Genomic DNA, 18,737 nt, shown 5'->3' with positions numbered 1-18,737 from the left:
CAATGCCTTCCTCTTGCAGGAACTGCTGACACACTCCAGCCACATGAGGTCTAGCATTGTCTTGCATTAGGAGGAACCCAGGGCCAACCGCACCAGCATATGGTCTCACAAGGGGTCTGAGGATCTCATCTCGGTACCTAATGGCAGTCAGGCTACCTCTGGCGAGCACATGGAGGGCTGTGCGGCCCCCCAAAGAAATGCCACCCTACACCATGACTGACTCACCGCCAAACCGGTCATGCTAGAGGATGTTGCAGGCAGCAGAACGTTCTCCACGGCGTCTCCAGACTCTGTCACGTCTGTCACGTGCTCAGTGTGAACCTGCTTTCATCTGTGAAGAGCACAGGGCGCCAGTGGCGAATTTGCCAATCTTGGTGTTCTCTGGCAAATGCCAAACGTCCTGCATGGTGTTGGGCTGTAAGCACAACCCCCACCTGTGGACGTCGGGCCCTCATACCACCCTCATGGAGTCTGTTTCTGACCGTTTGAGCAGACACATGCACATTTGTGGCCTGCTGGAGGTCATTTTGCAGGGCTCTGGCAGTGCTTCTCCTGCTCCTCCTTGCACAAAGGCGGAGGTAGCGGTCCTGCTGCTGGGTTGTTGCCCTCCTACGGCCTCCTCCACGTCTCCTGATGTACTGGCCTGTCTCCTGGTAGCGCCTCCATGCTCTGGACACTACGCTGACAGACACAGCAAACCTTCTTGCCACAGCTCGCATTGATGTGCCATCCTGGATGAGCTGCACTACCTGAGCCACTTGTGTGGGTTGTAGACTCCGTCTCATGCTACCACTAGAGTGAAAGCACCGCCAGCATTCAAAAGTGACCAAAACATCAGCCAGGAAGCATAGGAACTGAGAAGTGGTCTGTGGTCCCCACCTGCAGAACCACTCCTTTATTGGGGGTGTCTTGCTAATGGCCAATAATTTCCACCTGTTGTCTATTCCATTTGCACAACAGCATGTGAAATTTATTGTCAATCAGTGTTGCTTCCTAAGTGGACAGTTTGATTTCACAGAAGTGTGATTGACTTGGAGTTACATTGTATTGTTTGTGTTCCCTTAATTTTTTTTAAGCAGTGTATACTCTGAACTCTATATTCAACTGACAGTATGTATAACTCCAGGAATGGTAAGATATCCTACTGTAGATGACCTCGTGTGTGTGTGTGTGTTATATCCTACTATAGACGACCTGGTTCGTGTGGGGGGCTGTTACAGAAAGCACAGATAAGAGAACTGAACAGGGTTGAACTCCTATATCAGCCAAGAATCAGGTCACTAGAGCACAGGGGAGGCAACAGAGATATTGCGTGTGTCTGTCTGTCTGTCTGTCTGTCTGTCTGTCTGTCTGTCTGTCTGTCTGTCTGTCTGTCTGTCTGTCTGTCTGTCTGTCTGTCTGTCTGTCTGTCTGTCTGTCTGTCTGTCTGTCTGTCTGTCTGTCTGTCTGTCTGTGTTTCTGTATGCGTGTATTGATTTATATGTGTGTGTGTGTTTATGTACATGTATGTGTATCCGTGCATATGTGTGTACAGCTCACCGGGCTGTTGGCCAGGCTGCATGGGATCCCCTGGAACACACACAGAGTACAGTCAGTCACTCTGGTCCCACTGCCGACAGTGTCAGAGCGTCGTAAATCACCCAGCCCCACCCACCATAAATCTAGCGCAAAAACAAAACACACAAACGTCCATTAAGAGGAGAAATAAAGGTCAAAGCCACCCACTCAACAATTATTCCCTATAAAACACAGTGAAGGGTTAGCTATACTACATCCCTTTCCACTGAACCAAACTGTTATTAGGCAGTTAGTTGTGAAATACATCATATATTTACCTGTCATTGCTGTGAGACAATGAGGCATTGAGGAAGAGTCACTTAGTGAAGGGAAAAAACAACTGCATCAAAGATAAGCATCAAGGAAAATGGTAGGTTAGACACTCTGGTACGCCTATTCATGTCAGGGTTGGGGTCAATTTCAAGTCAGTTCAGGAGATGTTTTTAAATGGTATCAAATGAATCCAACTCTGACTCATATCGCAAAACCACTGACTGCTGAATTCATCACCTTGTATTCGTGGGATGGCCTGCCTCCATTGTTACAGTAATAGCCCAGTCCAGGACAAGACAGCTGGGCAGAGCAGAGTCTGCAGGGTCTGGCTCTACCAACCACGGTGACCCAGCTCCCACGGTGTTACCGCCACTTTAAGAAATGAAGCAATACCATTAATGGAACCAACCCTGGGTGGGGTTGAGCAGCTGACATGTTGCTCCAATCCACCAGGGCCCTGCCGACCATCCCCTCCATCCGTCCATCACACCATTATGACTGGGCCCAGCAATATTAAAATCCAATCACTTCCCAGATTGTTTGATTAAGGAGGGGAGGAGAGGATGAGAGGATGAGAGGAGGAGAGGATGAGAGGAGGACAGGAGGAGAGGAGGAGAAAAGGAGAGGAGGAAAGGATCAACACACAAGGCAGAAGAAGTCAAGGGGTCTGGTGACTCTTCTGGGTCTGGTGACTCTTCTGGGTGTGCGTCCCAATGGCACCCTACACCCTATATAGTGCACTACTTCTGAATAGAGCCCCATAGACCCTGGCCAAACTTAGTGCACTAAACAGGCAATAGGGCGCAATTTGGGATGCAGTTAGTCTGCTGGTCTGAACCGTTATTGTCTCTCCCTAGAGGCTGGGGCCGGGGCCAGGGCAGGCTGTGGTCAGTATGGAAGGAAGGTAGATCGAGAAACTCTGTGGAGGTCAGATCAGTAAATTGTGTCTGGAAAAAAGGCACTACACTATTACTTTTTCCCAGCTACAATTTACTGACATGACCTCCGGTGTATTTCTCTAGCTTCCAAAGTGTAGTGACTGCAGCATCCTAGTCCCAGGTACAGACTAACCCAGACCCAGACAGCAAGGCCTAAATTGGAACCAGAAGGCCAGGGTGAAGGTTCTTGACCATGACGACATAAATTACAGGGATTTACAAGATTTTAAAAATACTTTTAACAATATCCCTTTTAATGCGTTCTCTGTTTAATAATGCACTTTAGGGTTTAAGAGCGTGATAAACAAACCAATAATTCACTGTTTTATCATCTGAAAGGTGAAGCCCTTCTGGACTAGGTTCTACAGCAGCGTTCAAAGGCTCTCTCCAAACAGTGCAGTATCAAATGAAGAGCTATCTTAAGATGCTTTGGAAGAGGTTTAAAACAACACCACTGATCTCTATCTCTCTCATAAGGATGAATGCACGCAACGGTGGAATTGAGACAAATGTTGAAGGCAAAGCTAGAACAAATAGATGGGAAGTTCACGTCATGTCACTTGAAGTTGAAGTTCACATCATCAAGTCAGAGAGCTATGAAGGTATTTGTACCACAGGTTTCACATAATGTATGTATTTTCACATGGTATGTATCTTATCCATTCATTTAGAATTTAATTATGAAATTATTTTGATCAAGTTATTATTTTTTCTGTCATACGAAAATTCCAAGTTCCGATAGCACTAACTAAACAGAATATAAAGATCTGCTTCTAAAAATTATGAATGGAACTCTGGAAATGTCAACTCCACATTCTCTCTCTCTCTCTCTCTCTCTCTCCCCCTCTCTCTCTCTCTCTCTTTCTCTCTCTCTCTCTCTCTCTCTCTCTCTCTCTCTCTCTCTCTACATGTGTGATCTGGCTATCCTCACAGTAGCGCTTGGTTGTTTTTGAAAGAGCACCGCGAAGCTTCACAGTGAATCAATGATTATCTTCTCTGCCAAGATGCTTAAAGAGAACCTGGCAACAGAGGCGTTTCATAAATCCAAAATGAAATCCCTGGGAAATTAATCTTTCAGCAGGACATATACCTGTAACGTAATAATCCATAAAGCAATACCGAATAACCATCTTCCCCGAGGGACCATGGGACCGCATGCAGGCAGACAGCCTCATAATGTAAGCATTCAGAAGTTAGCGGGACTTTAGGACAACTGATGTCTGTGTTAAAGCAAGAGCCTGGAACCAAATGCACACTACTGTAGCCGTACCACCACTACCACTAATCACTGAGTCATCACATATAATCCTCTACCAGCCTGTGTCTAAAGGAGCATCAAACAGCCAAACAATTTGTCCTTCTTCAAGTGTGTGTGTGTGTTTGTGTATGTAAGTGTGTGTGTGTGTGTGCCCTGCAGAGAAGACATAAAACAAGACTCGCCAGCCAGTGCCAGGGCCAGTGGGTTGTGTCAAAAACTGTGGCCCTTTCAAAGCTGCTTCTCCCCCAGTCCAGTAACTACACAGCCGGGGGAGAAACATGACTTTGCTCTCATTGTTCCTCCTCACCCACAGGCCTTTGGCACTGAACTGGATCCTACCTCATTCACAGAGGTATCTAGCTACCCAGACCCAGACCCTCAAGGTAATAAAAGTAATGACAAGCGTTCGAACCGATGAATCAGCCCTCAATTACAGGGAGACACCGTAAAAAGCGACCTAGCCCTGACAGATCTGCCCTTTCTGAAGTACAACTGGTGGGTGTTTCTCTCAGACAGGGCTGCTGCGCTTTTACGGCATCCCATTACATACGTCTTAAAGAAGTTATTCTGGGAAAACAAAGGGTACGTAAACTTAACTTTGTGAAACACAAACACAGCCCAAGACTAGGTAGTTCAAGACGGTCAACTGTGGGCCTTTAGTCGGGAAGTAGGTTTTTAAATCTGTAACGTTACAATGACTGAACCGTGACGTTAAGGACGTCACACTGAAGATGTACATTTGGATTAGCTTTACAAGTGAATGGAAAAGCAAAGAAAGTGAAAAAGAACGGACGGTACGGAGGAGCAGGACATAAACAATTAAAGGAGAGAAAAACGGATGACAAGCTAAAATGTGAAATAGGCCTACCTAAACATGAACTCAGGTAACACAGAACTACTTAAATGTGACCCGATTCAGGAAACTAGGCGTAGGTCGCAAGTCACGACTTCACAGGAGAGCTGTTTGAACATAAAAAAAATTGTTAATCAAAATGCGTTTTTTGGCAGAAATGCCTTCTTGAACATGTGAACTTTCATGCACCTTAATAACAAACTTGTATGCCATCTGTAAATACGAATAAAATGGTTAAATTAGGAGCCTTGTTGGTTAAGCCACAGAAAAAGTACCAACCTTCCCACTAGCCATGATTGGCTGAGATAATGAGTGGGCTGGACATGCCGAGAGAGGAGTTTGGATTGGTCTGCCATGTTGAAAGCGTCTGTCTATTTGAGGTCGAACACGGCTTTTAAAAACATTTATTGTGTGGTGGAGCTGCATAAGTGTTGCTCTCCATTTTCTGGAAGATCAAGTTTTGAAATCAGTGGAATTAGAGTATGATAGCTAAAGAGATGGAAAAAACACCTGTCTCTGGATTACATCTTCAAATTAAGGTCAACCGTGGTATGGCATTCCTGACAGGGAGATGTGTCCATGATGCATGTTGATGTATACAGATAAAATAGTCTAGCTTTAGCTAGCTACATTTTCAGATATTACACGTTTCTAATTTTGACAGAAAGTGGTTTCATTTCAAGCTAAAGTGTACTGTTAGCTAGCTAGCTGAAGTTAGCTGGCTGGCTCCCTAGCTGATGTTATTATTTGTTTCCCAGAGCCGTTTGCTTTTCTATTTAGAGCCTAATGTTAGACATGGTTGGCACTTTGTTCATTGTTGTTTAACTAGCTAACGTTAGCTGGCTGGCTCGTTAGCTAACGTTACATGTGTGGTCTTAAAAACGGTGTTTACCTAGCTAGGTTCATTGTTTACCTAGCTAGCTAACTATATGTCTTAAGCTAAAGTGTACTGTTAGCTAGTTAGCTAGCTAACGTTAGCTGGCTGGCTCCCTAGCTGATGTTATTAATCATTTCCCAGAGCTGTTTGCTTTTCTAGTTAGAGTCTAATGTTGTTAATTGTTGTTTAACTAGCTAACATTAGCTGACTGGCTCATTAGCTAATGTTACGTGACGTGTGTACAACACCTGTTGAATACCGCCGGTGTCAGTAAACGTCTGCAAAAAATCGTAATGAAATTGTTGCCAGCAGAGCTAGTTAGGCTGTTTTCATGTTATACAGAGGTAAACAAATCATCGGCCAGAGCGTCAAGTGTGCACTCCAAGAGCGAAACGAGATGCGTGGGGCTAAAGCTTAAGAGGGTGTGAACGATGCTGAATGGGTGTAGACAAAGAGCTCTTCACTAGATATCAAAACATTCAAAGCCGATTTTCTAAGAAGTGAGTTTACAAGTTGATCAAATTTCAAAGCAGAATTACTTTCCCATTGTTCCTCAAATACAGTGTATGATATACAGTTTTGTAGTTCTGAGTCTCTACTCTTATCCAATGTAAAAAACACCATTTCACATTTTGCTACATAAGACTAAATCCAGGTGGTGAGTCACAAATGTTCTTGCTACAGAGGGCAGGGTACATAATGGAGAACACAACACTAATTACTCAGGGGGCTTAGCTGGTATACACTGTACTCTCTCCTTACATAAGCACTCAGTGAGTGAGAGAGGGAAAGAGATATCAGTACACACACATTGCTACAGTTCCTGTTACCTTGCTAGTCTATACACCTTGGCCATCCTTTACTTTGAGACTTGAGTGTGTGTGTGTGCATGCATGCGTGTGTGTGTGTGTGTGTTACCGCTCCACAAATCTCAGAGTTTCATCTCAACCCCCCCCAAAACACACAACAACAGAGCAGATCTCCATCTTCTCTGCAAACATTTGCGTTAGCTGGAAGTCTGGAAGTGGGCACGGTCAAGTTACTGATAAGAGCCGAGGCCGTATTTGAGAGATCAGAGAGATGAAGAGAAAGAGAGCAAGAGAGACCAAGAGAGACCAAGAGAGTGAAAGACCAGGAGAAAGACAGAGAGCTAGAAAGAGAGACCATGAGCGTGAGAGAGAGAGCGAGAGAGAGACCAAGAGAGAAAGAGACCAAGCGAGAGAGAGAGGGGGAGCGAGAGAAAGAGAGACCAAGAGTGACCAAGAAAGAGAGAGCCCTCGTGAGGAAGTGACTGATGTAAGGACTTCACTTAACAACTCCTACCACCTACTGACAGATAGTGAGATGAGAGCAAACCAAGGCTGTGTAAATTCCACTGCCTCCTAAAACTGTCTCTGTTCAGACAATGAGACGACAGTCTGTGCATTGATGTATACTGGGCTAGGAAGAGAACAGATTTCGCAAGGCAGTGAATAGGGAAACCAAGAACAACAAGATCTTATAAACTGATTTAAATATCCATATCTGGTTAACTGTGTTTGTCAGCAGTGAAACTTGAAAGAAACAGAGCATAAATTCACATAAAATGTTTTAGAATTTTTTAAACTAAAGATAAATATATTTAATCACCACCTTATATATCTATAAGTGTTTATTTTAAACATCTAGGCTATAGCAAACGTCTGATTTTTGAATTCTCCACCACTTTCATACTGCTGGAGAGATCACTGCATTACATTACAACCATCTTAAAAAAGAAAAACTATCCGTTTGTCCAACAGAAACATAAAGACATAAAAGCTACGCCTGCTGGTGTAACTCCACTTACCAATAATGATAATAAAAGAATCAACTAGCAATAACTGAATTACAGTAGCCCAATGGAGTTAATAAAAATGGTAGCAAATTAAGCATTTTATTTTAAATATCGCAAAAAACCATCAATAAAAACAGTATATCTTCACTACAAACTGTCGTCTTCAGAAGTTAGAAGTGTAGAACTCCAGGAAGATGATTCAACCTCTAGTCTGATAGGTTCCCAGTAGAGCGGAAACATGCCCCAATGTTATTGTACAAATGACGATGTATAAGTCACTCCTGAAATGACTTTTGTGCTATTGGATGGATTATTTATACCCTTAGAGCAGGCAACATTTATCATCCAGGGTAGTGGGTCCCCTTCAAAGTTCTCCTGTTTTATGCTCTGCATTATTTCTTGTGCACACACATAAACAAAGCTCCAGGCTGGGGGCGGTGAATCAGGGGGCTGTGTCACGGCGTGCCCCCCGGGTCAGGACAGCTTTCTTCTGCCGCCAGTGCTTACATTACCATGTGAAAGGCTAAAGCTGCTCCAAATATCCCCTCTAAACATTTATCCTGCCTGTATGGACGCCTTGGAACCTGGATCCAGCGTGGAAACATTCCAGGGAGCCTTGTTCTACATTGTCCAGGAGGACATGTCTTTAGGATTAATAACATAAGAGGGACGATTACAAATGTTGTGTAAAAATAAAATATTTTTCTCAACATGGCTCTTAACAATTAAAATGCTAATTTGCAGAATTTGAACATTTGTATAATTGGAATGTGGAAATGTAATTGTCATGAAAATAGACACTTAAAACCATGTTTTACTTTAAAAAAAGTATAACATCTTTGATAAAAAAGATTTGTGTTTGTGGTTAAGACAGCTTCATTTGTTTTCTAGACCAGGCAGGCATCAATAAAGCCATGGCAGCAGCAACAGTTCTAGATGTAACAGACTCCAGCTAGGAGTAGTCTGTGTTTACACTAGAAGTGCTCAGAAATGAATTTCCCAACACTGCTCCAATCTGTCTTATCATTCTGTCTGTAAATGTGTTGCCTCAGTGATGAAGCTACACTTTCAAAACATGTTTCAATTCGCCAAGTGTTTTCTTTCACCTGACATAGCCTTCACAGCTCTCTCTCGGTGTGTCCAAAATGGCACCCTGATTCCTTTATTGTGCACTACATTTGACCAGAGCCCTATAGGTCCTGGTCATAAGTACTGCACTATTTTGGGAATAGGGTGCCATTTTAGACAGACGTATATCTGTGACAGGGTCTGAAGAGCATGCCAAGCAGGAAGGAACACAGCACAGCAGCTTGTGATCTGCAGTAGCGAGTAAAGAGCAGACTCACAACTTCACAGCAGCGCAGAGCCTATTTCAAATTAGCTGGAGTGCAACCAGCCGTGGAACAAAATGAATATGCATGAAAATTAACTAGCTCTAATTCCCAGCCTGGTCATTCTGTTAATTTTTCCTTACGGACCGGGAGCTGAATCATCTGTCATTCCCTCTAATTTAATCACCAGCCTCCTCATTCAATTATCAAATATAATATGCAAATGAGCTGAACAATGGCCAGCTCATGCTAATGAGGTATATCAGTATAATTAGATTGGAGAGGTAGCAACAGCGGGGGGGGGGCTGTCATAAAATCAGAAGCAGATCCTTTAATTAAGACTACAACATTTTTATTAGAATTTGTAATCTCCCTGTAAATTGTTGAATGGTCACGGGCGGCGCGACGGACGCGAGGGAAGACATTACTCTTATTGGAAACCTCCCTGAAGACCCACTCCACTGATGGTGGTGTGATGGTATCAAGGGACATGGCTGACTTAAGTAGCCTGGGGAACAGAGATAGTGAACAGGCCAACTGTGGCACACTGTGTCCCCTGTGCCAAGGTGTTGGAGCATGCATGGCAGCCAGTTAGACACAGGACAGGGAACCAACCAGGGCTTTAATCCTCCAGTCTGTGTCACAAATGATATCCTATTCCCTACATAGTGCACTATTTTTGACCAGAGACCATTTGGGATGCAAACCTAGTCAGTCCGCTGCTGTACGCTATGCATGCAAGCACTGCTGCCTCCTTATAGGAGACACACACACACACACACACACACACACACACACACACACACACACACACACACACACACACACACACACACACACACACACAGTGAGTTATCAGGGCAGCACACGGCACAAAGCAGGCCTCTCCTCACCACCCTCACTGAACACAATGGGTCTCTCTGAGAGGCAACAGACTGCCTGCTGTGGGACACGACCAAGGTGTCAAACCAGCTGAAATATTTACAGAGGCACCTTTTGTTGCTTTGGTTGGTGAATGAGGAGAAAGACCTCATCCTTCATTCACCCCATCCTCTGAATATCCTGCAGCAGCCAGGCTTGATGTCTGCCTGTATGCAGTGCACTGGAGATCCATTGGGAAGAATTAAGATGTAAAGATGATTGTCTAATTTACATGTACAATTAATTCTCATCTCTATGTATTTCTCATCACATAATCATTGAAAATGAACATAGATGTGAACTGGCTAGAACATAAAAGTAATTTGAAGTCAGTATGTGAATTTTGAAGACACTAACCTAATATGATTTAGGTTGTCACTTCCTGAACATGATTTGCTATATCATAGCTTCTTGAGATAGACAACAACTTGCTGCCCCCCACCCTGACACTTCCTGAACATGATTTACTATATCATAGCTTCTTGAGATAGACAACAACTTGCTGCCCCCCACCCTGACATAATAGTATGTCCTGCCCCCAGCCCAGACAATATTTGTTAAACATGTCAGTGTGACAGAGCAGCAGAGGGTCGGGAGCAACACAGATCAAATCAAGTGTGTGTGTGTGTGTGTGATTGTGTGCGTGTGTGTGTGTGTGTGTGTGTGTGTGTGTGTGTGTGTGTGTGTGTGTGTGTGTGTGTGTGTGTGCGAAAGTGCGACTGTGAGTGTGTTGGGGCATCTACAAACTGACACATTACTAAACACAACAACAACACTAAAACAATCCTGACCTATCCACTACCCCCCAACTTGACAAAGAAGATCTTTCAAAACATGTTTTCCTTGGCATAAATAAACCTGAAATGTAATTTTGTTTCATGGCTTTTGATCCAACTCTGTCTGTATCAGAGGCTTGTTACAAACCAAACTGCACACACAGTCATTAAAAACAACAATAAAACATTTAAAAGACAAAAAAAGTGCAGTATGAACCATAGAGTATGTTTTTTTAAATGTTTTATTTCACCTTTATTTAACCAGGTAGGCAAGTTGAGAACAAGTTCTCATTTACAATTGTGACCTGGCTAAGATATAGCAAAGCAGTTTGACACATACAACAACACAGAGTTACACATGGAGTAAAACAAACTTACAGTCAGTAATATAGTCGAAAAATAAGTCTATATACAAAGTGAGCAAATGAGGTGAGATAAGGGAGGCAAAGGCAAAAAAGGCCATGGTGGCGAGGTAAATACAATATAGCAAGTAAAACACTGGAATGGTAGATTTGCAGTGGAAGAAAGTGCAAAGTAGAAATAGAAATAATGGGGTGCAAAGGAGCAAAATAAATACAATAGGGGAAGAGGTAGTTGTTTGGGCTAAATTATAGATGGGCTATGTACAGGTGCAGTAATCTGTGAGCTGCTCTGACAGCTGGTGCTTAAAGCTAGTGAGGGAGATAAGTGTTTCCAGTTTTAGAGTTTTTTGTAGTTCGTTCCAGTCATTGGCAGCAGAGAACTGGAAGGAGAGGCGGCCGAAGGAGGAATTGGCTTTGGGGGTGACCAGAGAGATATACCTGCTGGAGCGCGTGTTACAGGTGGGTGCTGCTATGGTGACCAGCGAGCTGAGATAAGGGGGAACTTTACCTAGCAGGATCTTGTAGATGACCTGGAGCCAGTGGGTTTGGCGACAAGTATGAAGCGAGGGCCAGCCAACGAGAGCGTACAGGTCGCAGTGGTGGGTAGTATATGGGGCTTTGGTGACAAAACGGATGGCATTGTGATAGACTGCATCCAATTTATTGAGTAGGGTATTGGAGGCTATTTTGTAAATGACATCGCCGAAGTCGAGGATCGGTAGGCTGGTCAGTTTTACGAGGGTATGTTTGGCAGCATGAGTGAAAGATGCTTTGTTGCGAAATAGGAAGCCAATTCTAGATTTAACTTTCAATTGGAGATGTTTGATGTGAGTCTGGAAGGAGAGTTTACAGTCTAACCAGACACCTAGGTATTTGTAGTTGCCCACATATTCTAAGTCAGAACCGTCCAGAGTAGTGATGCTGGACGGGCGGGCAGGTGCAGGCAGCGATCGGTTGAAGAGCATGCATTTAGTTTTACTTGTATTTGAGAGCAGTTGGAGCCCACGGAAGGAGAGTTGTATGGCATTGAAGCTCGTCTGGAGGTTAGTTAACACAGTGTCCAAAGAAGGGCCAGAAGTATACAGAATGGTGTCGTCTGCGTAGAGGTGGATCAGAGACTCACCAGCACCAAGAGCGACATCGTTGATGTATACAGAGAAAAGAGTCGGCCCAAGAATTGAACCCTGTGGCACCCCCATAGAGACTGCCAGAGGCCCGGACAACAGGCCCTCCGATTTGACACACTGAACTCAATCAGATAAGTAGTTGGTGAACCAGGCGAGGCAATCATTTGAGAAACCAAGGCTGTTGAGACTGCCGATGAGGATGTGGTGATTGACAGAGTCGAAAACCTTGGCCAGGTCAATGAATACGGCTGCACAGTATTGTTTCTTATCGATGGCGGTTACGATATCATTTAGGACCTTGAGCGTGGCTGAGGTACACCCATGACCAGCACTGAAACCAGATTGCATAGCGGAGAAGGTGCGGTGGGATTCGAAATGGTCGGTAATCTGTTTGTTAACTTGGCTTTCGAAGACTTTAGAGAGGCAGGGTAGGATAGATATAGGTCTGTAGCAGTTTGGGTCAAGAGTGTCCCCCCCTTTGAAGAGGGGGATGACCGCAGCTGCTTTCCAATCTTTGGTAATCTCAGACGACACGAAAGAGAGGTTGAACAGGCTAGTAATAGGGGTTGCAACAATTTCGGCAGATCATTTTAGAAAAAAAGGGTCCAGATTGTCTAGCCCGGCTGATTTATAGGGTCCAGATTTTGCAGCTCTTTCAGAACATCAGCTGACTGGATTTGGGAGAAGGAGAAATGAGGAAGGCTTGGGCGAGTTGCTGTGGGGGGTGCAGTGCTGTTGACCGGGGTAGGGGTAGCCAGGTGGAAAGCATGGCCAGCCGTAGAAAAATGCTTATTGAAATTCTCAATTATAGTGGATTTATCGGTGGTGACAGAGTTTCCTATCCTCAGTGCAGTGGGCAGCTGGGAGGAGGTGTTCTTATTCTCCATGGACTTTACAGTGTCCCAGAACTTTTTTGAGTTTGTGTTGCAGGAAGCAAATTTCTGCTTAAAAAAGCTAGCCTTGGCTTTTCTAACTGCCTGTGTATATTGGTTTCTAACTTCCCTGAAAAGTAGCATATCACGGGGGCTGTTCGATGCTAATGCAGAACGCCACAGGATGTTTTAGTGTTGGTTAAGGGCAGTCAGGTCTGGAGAGAACCAAGGGCTATATCTGTTCCTGGTTCTAAATTTCTTGAATGGGGCATGCTTATTTAAGATGGTGAGGAAGGCATTTTAAAAACATAACCAGGCATCCTCTACAGAAGGAATGAGGTCAATATCCTTCCAGGATACTGTGACTGATAATATCTCCCTTTAGTGCATGTTAAGAACCCACTCAGGTGGGGACATAGTGGGCTGGAACACACAGGCTGAGCCCACCTGAGGAACAGTCCTAATACACCTGAAGGTTCCCGTGCTTAAACTCACTCTAATCCTTTCCTTGTTTTCTAGAGTACATGATCTGGGGCATGGCAGAGCCATAGGAGATTTTCATTAGATTGTCAGAGAAAAGGAGAGTGGGTTCAACCTCTGCAGCCTGTGGCGCTTATTTGCTGCTTGCTGCAGTATTGGATGTTAGATAATATGAACCACAAGGTGATTATACCACTGATGTGAAGGAAGTACATTATTTAAAATGTAATTAAAACAGTATTTTACCCCCAGCTGGTTCGAATAGGGTTAGGGTTAGCATGGTGTGTGTGTGTGTGTGTGTGTGTGTGTGTGTGTGTGTGTGTGTGTGTGGTGTATAACCACAGGAGGTCAGTTCAGCTGTAATTACAGTACACATCAAGGTATGAATAACGGCATGGCTCAGCTTTAGATTCCTTCCTTCTCGCTGTTTGTTTGTTCCTGATTTAGTGTCGCCATCCTGCAATGTCCCAGATGAGAAGAGACGACCTGTGTTCAAATACTAGTTGAAATCATTTCAAATACTTTATCTGTGTTTGATTGAGCTTACCTGGCAAAATAGAACCAATGGAATATTCGCAAAAGTGCATACCCCACCCATCTGGCACTCCAGCCAGGCTACAGCCAATGCTAAATGTATTTGAACCCAGGTTTGCAGCAGAGATGATTTGTGAGAGACTATGGCCATTGTGGGTGTATGTCCAGTCCAGCAGCTATGTGACTGTTCAGGTTTGCACTGAGCCTTGAGCCTTCCCTGACCTGTCTGTCCATGACAGATTAGCCCAGGTCAGAGGTCATGCTCGGCGAGGAAACGTCTTTTCCTAATGGTAGCCCTGCAGGAGCAACAATGAGAACACTGAAACATCAAGTTTGGGCTGCAAGGCAATGGTGCTGTGTGTCTACTGCTTGAGTATTGGGAATGAGATGCATGATAGTAGGACATTGTTTAGTTATTTCTAGTGCTTGTAGGATACATCCTATATGCTTTAAGAGTGTAGCTTTGAGATTGACATTTATTTATTGTTTTTATGACAATCAGAACAAACACAGATTACATCAATATTTCTGATTGAATATACCAGGAGGGAAGGAAAAGGGTCTAAACTGAGGGGAATTAGCTGACAACCTCTATGACAACCTGAAGATTTTATAAATTGGGGAAATATTATCTGAGCCAGACTGGTGGATCTAGAAACCAGAGCCATGTTGTTGTCAAGTGGTTTACCAGGAAGTCTGCTGTCTGTGGGTGCCAGCTACACCCACTAACCAGGCCTGTCTCTTCCCATACCAATACAGCTGTGGGTTGGTATGGCTTTTTCAAAATTTAACATTTATTTAACTAGGCAAGTCAGTTAGGAACAAATATGTATTTACAATGATGGCCTACCCCAGCCAAACCCTAACCCGGACGACGCTGGGCGAATTGTGCACCGCCCTATGGGACTCTCAATCACAGCTGGTTGTGATACAGCCTGGAATCGAACCAAGGTCTGTAGTGATGCTTCTAGCACTGAAATGCAGTGCCTTAGACCGTTGCGCCACTTGGGAGCCCTTTTTTAACATGCCTATCAGGTTCAGGAACTCACTGGGTAACTGAAAGCAAAGATAGGATTTACAGTGGCTCTGAGGCACGTGGGCTTGTCTGTATTCGGCTGTATGATGATGTCAGGGTAGGGAAGACCAGGGCTTGTTATAATCAATTAGTTAATGAATTAATCAATTCATTAAAAAAAATCCTAGATCGTAGTGTGTAGCACAAATCAATGTGTTCTCCTGATTGAATACTCAGACCTCTTACTCCTTTGGCCGTTTTGAAAGATGTGTGCCTTCTGTTACACAGAGGATGCACTTAATTCAACCCCACCAAACTCTCTGTTTTCTAGTGGTGCTAAAACAGAAGCTGGTAGGAATACTCTAAATCCCATAGGAATGTGACTTTGACAGGCACCCTATATAGTGCATTACTAATGACAAGGTTCCATAAAGCTCTGGTTAAAAGTAGTGACTAGTTAGGGAATAGGGTGCCATCAGTTCTAATGGTATGGGTACTACGGTAGGACTAAGCTTGGGGCTGGACAAGGCTCTGTACATTCCTGCACATGTCATTATACAGTTGAACCATTTAAACCTGCATTGTGATGGAGAAGTGAAGTAATATCTGATGTGCTAGGAGGACAGGTAATGTCTCCCCCCCACACACACACACACACACACACACACACACACACACACACACACACACACACACACACACACACACACACACACACACACACACACACACACACACAACATGGTGGAGGTTTCACAAAGCTGATGAGCTGAAGGGATCTTTCTTTGGATGAGGGTTTAAGCTTGTTTTTTTCTGACTGTCTAACTAACTAATGTCATCCTTGTTACAGCAGAGTACGGAGTCTAAGGAACGGGAGTCTATGGACAAGAGTTAGAGCCAGGAGTCAGCAGACAACCTTCACAGCCTTAATGGAATCCTACTATTACTGCATATATCAATGTGTGAAAGAGCTGGTCTTCCTGATAACTCCCAAATGACTCCCAATGTGATTAAAAAAGACATGCAGTCTTTGGCTCCAGAGCTAAAAGAGTTTTAAAATGGAGAGATTACACACTCCAGACGTCTGGTGAGCTGGAGAGCAGAGCCATATCCTGAAAAGACCTCCTTGTTCCTTACTGGATGAAAGGGGGACGCAACGTAATACTGAATATTTGATTCAACATAATTACCTCTAATAAACTCATTATGTAATTAGTCTTGGTCGGTCCACATCAGTTAAACCCAATAAATGTTGGTGTTGTCTGGCTGAGGCAGACAGGCAGGACAGGCAGGTACACAAACAAACAAACATCAATCTGTCTGATCTTGAAGAGCTGAAGCAAGTTGGTGTGTGTGTGTGTGTGTGTGTGTACTGTATATGTTTGTACCAAGTTAAATCCCAAACAATTTTGTAATGTTATAATGAGTCAGCAAACATTTTCATTTCTAAATTGGACTAGATTCCCCTCGGGTGGTGAGTCTAAACTTCCTGTCATAAATGCGACACGCGGGTATCCCTAACTCTGGGGCACGCTAAGCACAGGATGGGAAGGTGTATGCCAATACCTCCACAATGTAAGGGCCTGATTGTGTGAGAGGTTGCCTGGTCAAGGCTTAATGTTGTACTGAGATATCTGGGCATGGCTACTACCATTGTAACTGCAGCCAATTCCCCTCCATCCTCCATCCCTCTGCCGTCTTCTGAATCTGAGCCAGACGGACACTAAGTTTCCACAGCTTCCTACTGAAATCAATGCGTCTCCCGGACACTGCCGGGTCAGGGCTGTCAGATGGCACTAAATGGACACCATTAGGGCTCTGAAAGGTCAGAGGTCAGTACTTGATGTCCTCATCAGAGACAGCGCTGAAGACAAGTGTGTCTTTATTGAGTTAGGGGGGAAACCCAAGTAAGTTTATACCTGTCAAAAACACCTGGCCTGTATAATAAAGGTAAAGAATAGGGGGATGCTATGTGAAATATTGATGCATTAAAAGCTGTTGCTGTGTAAGTTATCATTTCAATTAGAAAAGAAACCAAGGGGGCCTCCCGAGTGGCACAGCGGTCTAAGGCACTGCATCGCAGTGCTTGAGGCGTCACGACAGACCCGGTTTCGATCCCAGGCTGTGTTACAGCAGGCCGTAACTGGGAGACCCATAAGATGGCGCACTATTGGCCCAGCGTCGTCCAGGTTAGGGGAGGGTTTGGCCGGCATTTCCTTGTCCCATCGTGCTATAGTGACTCCTTGTGGCGGGCCAACCACCTGCAAGCTGACTTCGGTTGCCAGCTAGACAGTGTTTCCTCCGACACATTGGTGCGGCTGGCTTCCGGGTTAGGCGAGCAGTGTATCAAGAAGCAGTGCGGCTTGGCAGGGTCGTGTTTCGGGGGAGGCATGGTTCTCGACATTCGCCTCTCCCGAGTCCGTAGGGGAGTTGCAGCGATGGGACAAGACTGTAACTACCAATTGGGGGAGAAAAAGGGATAAAACAATATATATATGTTTTTAGCATAAAGACATTTAGACATTTCACAAGAACTCAAACAGAATCATCACAAAACCCTACCAGCCAGCAGTATGCCAACAGAATCCCAACCAACATCCCTCACTATTGAACGCCGCTAAATAACTTGCATAGATAAACTGGGTATCATGTGTTCCTCACCATAAACAGTTACCATTCTCTGGCTACTGTGTGGTGGAGTGGAGAGGAGTGGAGGGGTTGTGGTGGGCGTGTGGAATGACTCAGTGAGTGCGTCTCAAATGGCATGAGCCCATGTCAAAGTAGTGCACTATAAAGGGAATAGGGTACCATTTGGAACGCATTGTAATGTCATTACAACACACGTCAGCTGGAGTGGGCGCTGAGGTAAGCAGTATGCACAGAGCATTCAGAAGACACAGGCAAGAATGTCTGAAAAAACACTTCAACAAGGTCTTTGGCACCATGCATAGATGTTGTTATTACATAACTTGTGAAATGAGATTACGTGGTTAGTATGAAGAAAAAACATGCAAAATGGTTGTTTGATTCTACTGCCACTGTTAATAATTGGTTTGATGTATCTGAGTAGCTTTGGTCTGGCTCCTTAAGGTACTGCGGATACTGTGCAAAGACAGAGCCTCCATCAGATTGACCACATCTACAGATACTACAACTATTACTTCAAAGCATCCATATAACATGGAGTCAGATTCTGTCTGTCTTTCTCAAAGACACTGAAACACAGATGCCCAGTCGGTAATGGAAGTGAGACTTTATGGTGAGTAGTTGAGAATGCAGGTCAACCTCTTCCTGTTGTCTGTGTACCCTATAGATCACCATCACAGGACGTTTCCCAAATTGCACTCTATTCCCTATATAGTGCACTACTTTTGACCAGAGGCTCATAGACCCTGGTCATAATAGGGAATAGGGTGCCATTTGGGATGCAACCACATTCACCACCCCAGAAAGGACTGATGGCTTGGACAGCAGCAGTCATCCAGCGACCAGCCGTTGTCTACAGACCAGAGGAAACGACTGCATTACTGAAATGGAAGCCTTCCATCCTTTCCGTCCACCACCGCGTCTGTCCAGGATTGGAAAACCAGCAGCTCGCACATTTCATTGGCCCAATAAAAAACCATTCGCTAGATGACAGACAGACAGACAGACCCACTCTGAGAGGATGATGAATCAGAACATGATATAGCCTAGCTGTGGGGAAGTGGTGGGCATTCAACCCCTCGCTCCAGACAGTTAGTGTAC

Source organism: Salmo trutta, chromosome 29, assembly GCF_901001165.1.
Source record: "Salmo trutta chromosome 29, fSalTru1.1, whole genome shotgun sequence".
Taxonomy (NCBI): Eukaryota; Metazoa; Chordata; class Actinopteri; order Salmoniformes; family Salmonidae; genus Salmo; species Salmo trutta.
This window is presented reverse-complemented; position numbering follows the sequence as displayed.